This window comes from Sinohyriopsis cumingii, chromosome 10 (genome assembly GCF_028554795.1).
Source record: "Sinohyriopsis cumingii isolate HCF-2022 chromosome 10, ASM2855479v2, whole genome shotgun sequence".
NCBI lineage: Eukaryota > Metazoa > Mollusca > Bivalvia > Unionida > Unionidae > Sinohyriopsis > Sinohyriopsis cumingii.
This window is the reverse complement of record NC_142970.1, coordinates 27,935,454-27,940,230: the sequence shown is the minus strand read 5'-3', so window position 1 is coordinate 27,940,230 and position 4,777 is coordinate 27,935,454.

Genomic DNA, 4,777 nt, shown 5'->3' with positions numbered 1-4,777 from the left:
ATGACAATATTGGCCAAGAAAGCTTGATGACATACAAAAATATATGTATTTGTTTCCCGAGTAATTTAAAGGCATTGTTTAAAATTGTAAGATTATTGGAGGTTTAAGATGGAATTATTTGAGCTATGAGATAACGTTATTTCAGCTATGGGATCATATTTCTCTAGCTTTTTTTTTTTAAAGAAAGACTCACTTTTCATCCTCAATTTGTCACAGCTTATTTGAAGACACACGGTATGCTACTTAAAGGGAAATAACCTTGTATGGTTCCAGCGAGGCATTCCATTTCATGCATTAGTCGCCTCCCTTCACATCCTAATTACTGGAGCTACCTATCGTGTAGATATCTTGCATACAACACATACTTAAATGTGCGCAGATTTAAGCATATTTGTAGATTGAAATCTGAAATGTGCTCACATGAATTTTTAGAAGGATAAGCAAACCATCATCATCATCATCATCATCGCTGTCATCGTCTGTGAGACAAGTAAGTTACTAAAAAGATGTACTTGCTGTTTGTATCTTAAACATTACTTTTGTAACATTTTTGTATCTTGTAGATATTTTTCAATTCATATCTTCCTACTCTACTACATAAATACCTATCATAACGTTCCAGTTTTCTTCAAATTGTCTTAAAGTTGCTGTACTATTCTCAGAATAAAGAAGAAAATATACGCAGTTATAAAGACCTGAAATGTTTGCAGAGGTAGGGAAAAGCTGGTTGAGAAACAATAGTAAAACACCAAAGGAACAATAATAAAATGTAAAAAAAAAATATATTTTTTTACACAAAAAAAACAAAAACAAAATGCCACAAAGACGTAGAATGTGTGGGTTTCATTTTTTTTTTTTTTTTTTTGGTCTCCAGGAATTGTGGCGATGGTAGATACATTTCAATTACCATGTCACCTGGTGGAGTGGGGTTGTATTTCGAAATATTGTTTACACAGGAGATGATGGAGTGGGTGATTTTCCGTCATCTCCTATACAAAGAAACTGGTGGGGTGGATAGTTGTTCCGACATATTCTATGCAATAGTGCTGATGAAGTGGATGGTGTTCTGCCATATCCAAAGTAAGGGAGCTATTGGAGTGGATGTGTTCCACCATATAATATGCAAAGGAGCTAATGTAGAGGTGAATGTTCGCAATTTCCAACACAGTGATGCTCGTGAAGTGGAAAGAGTCTCACATATCCTATGCAAAGGAGGTGGTGGCCTGGATGGTGTTAAGATATATCCTATACACAGGTGTTATTCGAGAATATGGTGTTTCGCTCTGTCGTATACGAATGAGCTGGTGGAATAGGATGTGTTCTAACATATCATTGTATTCTGCCATATCCTTTACAGAGAACTGGTGGAGTGGAAACTGTTTTTACATATCCTATGCAAATGACCTGGTGGAGTGTTTTGTTTCTCGCCATATTTTATGCACATGAGCTGGATGAGTGCATTGTATTCCGCTATGGCTTGTACAGATGAATTAGTGGATAATGTAGCTGTGGGGTGAATACTATCTTGTGAATAGTTCTTGAAACTTATTGATCTCAAAACAGAACCGCATATCTTAGTATTCTTTAACATAACTCAGAATGAAGACAGAATTATAAAAAATCTCAGAATCTTAACTTCTCTACTCTACTAACGAGCTACTTTAACATAACAACTTTATACACAACAAAATACAGTCACACTAGTTTAGCTGTGCACTGTTCATTTTTAAAATACTGGATAAGTATCGTCCCTGTTTGACTTACCTAATTTCCTCTGAGTTAGGCATTCTTTAGTGTTTTAAATTTATATAATACTTGGTAACATGAATGTTAAGAAGTATTCAATCAAATCCATTGTCAAAAATCTTAAATATTTTTATTATATTCATATTACGTTAACTCTGACTGACATATTTCAGCTATAAAAATAGAACATATAGTTGTTGACAGAAAAAAGATCATTGTTCTAACTTCCTTCTTGTTTATATTCCCTGTAACGAATCAAGTTTCTACATTAAACGATGTACATACTCTATGAAATATAGTAGTGTTTTATGTTGCAAGACGCACTACTATGGTGGCGCTCTTCGGTTTCGTAATTTGCAGATTTAAACCTCTTAAGCAAAGGAATTTTCCCGGTTGTCCTCACTGGTTATACGGACTTTTTATAAAAGACCTTGGTGTATGATTGATGGGTGTAATTTGGGATATTAAGTTTGCAGTTTGGTTTTACTTCAGATGTGCATCTATCAAGAAACTGCTAGCTCCGTATGGTCATTTTCAATTCCTGGACTTAGATATAAATTGTAAAAACAAAATGAGCCGAAAACGTTTTTAAAATTGTATATATTTGGTAACTCATGCATTAAAATTTCAGAAGCTGTTATTATCTAGCCTGACAAAATTAATTATCTCCGTTTTGATAACTGCTAAAGATCGCGTAATTAAGGCTAATTCGGGTTGAATTTTCGAGCACATCTGAGAAGTAATTTTGGTTAGCTGTGTGCTTCGAGAAAGTGCAGTCTCTACAATTACAAAATGTAAAGAAATTTAAGCTACAGTATATGAAAGTAACATAGAGGTATCCAAGCATTCTCTCCATTGTACATGTAGCAAATGCTAACAACTTCACCTTACACCTGTCACTCTCTCAGAACTTTATAACAGAGCGCCGTCTCTAATGTTGGATATTGCAAGACCCATTACTCTAACGTTTAAGCTTTCACGGCCCACTAATCTATCCTTGAGTCGTCAGTACGGATTGAAAGCTGGCCAGGTTTATGCATGTTTGACAAATAAAGCTGCAACGTCGCGTGCCATTTTTATCACATTATACGACACGGATTACAGTCAACCAATTGTAGTATAATATACGGTCTGCTTTACGTTTATATTCATATTCAGGCAATGAAATGACAAAATAGGGTTTAAATTTATTCAAACTTTAGAAAACGTGAAGGATTATATTTAATAAAATTATATAGATTATTACCTATCCCGCTGTGACAATATCTTTTTACCCGAGACCTTCATTAATTTAATCTCGAGTTTAATTTAGCATTATGACAATAAATCATAAACGAAGCGCTATACAAGTAATGGGTCCTTGTTCAAAAATAAGACATCCTGTCTCGAGGTATTTTGAGTTTAATCTGAAATCAATTTTTCGCATATCAAGTAGCAATCACTCCAGAATAAATTTTCTTCATATCAAGTTGCAAGTACCCTGAAATAAATCTACTGCTTAGAGCGTATTAATTGCGAATATCTGGAACATGTTTTTAACACTCTGTGTGTGCATGTATGTGGGATGGTTGGGGGTGAGGATAGATTTCTTAATAAAGTCCTCAAATCCATACCAATCTATAAATTTAACTTTTAATAAACGAACAAAAAGTGTTTATTTCTTCATTTGATTTATTGGTTTTAATCCATATAGTTCATCGGATTTTGTTGACTAACCGTTTCCTGATTTTGGGGGGTTTAGGAAGCGGGTAAAGTGGCGGGAGGGAGATCCAAACCACACGAATTCCTATTTTTTTTTAAACATCAAATTAACGTTGAACTGTTATAATCTGAATACACAATTCGTTGTGTGAAATTCTATCTAAAATATTGTTTGCTCCTGCTATTTGTTCAGTGTAATTGGATTAAGCCGTTCAGTGTAATTGGAATAAGCCGTTCAGTGTAATTGGATTAAGCCGTTTAGTGTAATTGAAATAAGCCGTTTGGAGCAAGTTGGATTAAGTACTTTGTCGGAACTCATCATGTTAATATCTCCATTTTAAGCCACCGTATAATGTGGTTCAGTATTTTCATAAAATAAGATTTGAAAAACAGTAGGCTAATCTGTATGGATAGTGAACACGTGACCCTTAAATTACGAATATGACACTCTCTGTGAACACATGACCCTTGAATTACCAATATGACACTATCTGGGAACACGCGCTATTGAATTACCAATATGACATTATCTGGGAACACGCGCTCTTGAATTACCAATATGACACTATCTGGGAACACGCGACCCTTGAATTACGAATATGACACTATCTGGGAACACGCAACTCTTGAATTACCAATATGACACTATCTGGGAACACGCGACCCTTGAATTACGAATATGACACTATCTGGGAACACGCGACTCTTGAATTACGAATATGACATAACTGGGAACACGCGACCCTTGAATTACGAATATGACACTATCTGGAAACACGCGACTCTTGAATTGCCAATACGACACTATCTGGGAACACGCGACCCTTGAATTGCCAATATGACACTATCTGGGAACACGCGACCCTTGAATTACGAATATGACACTATCTGGGAACACGCGACTCTTGAATTGCCAATATGACACTACGTTACAGATTTAATTGTTATAGGTCTAGACAAAGTAAAAGCACAAAAAAGCACTGAAAGATTGCTGTACATTTTCTTATGCTACAGACTGTGATTAGTATTTATTCAAAACAGTATATATATATGTATATATATATATATATATATATATATATATATATATATATATATATATATATATATATGGGGGGGTTAAAAAACAATACTGAGAAGACAAAAATGTAATAAGAAAGGAAAACGGAGGGGGAATAAGCATAATGAGAGGAAAAACAACGGAAGAGGGTATAACATTTTTAAGAAAATATATACAAAAAAGAGAAGGCATGAATCTGATCAGAAAATATACATCACAGAAGAGGTATTATGCAAAGCAAAATAGGCACTACAGAGATATTATAAATGC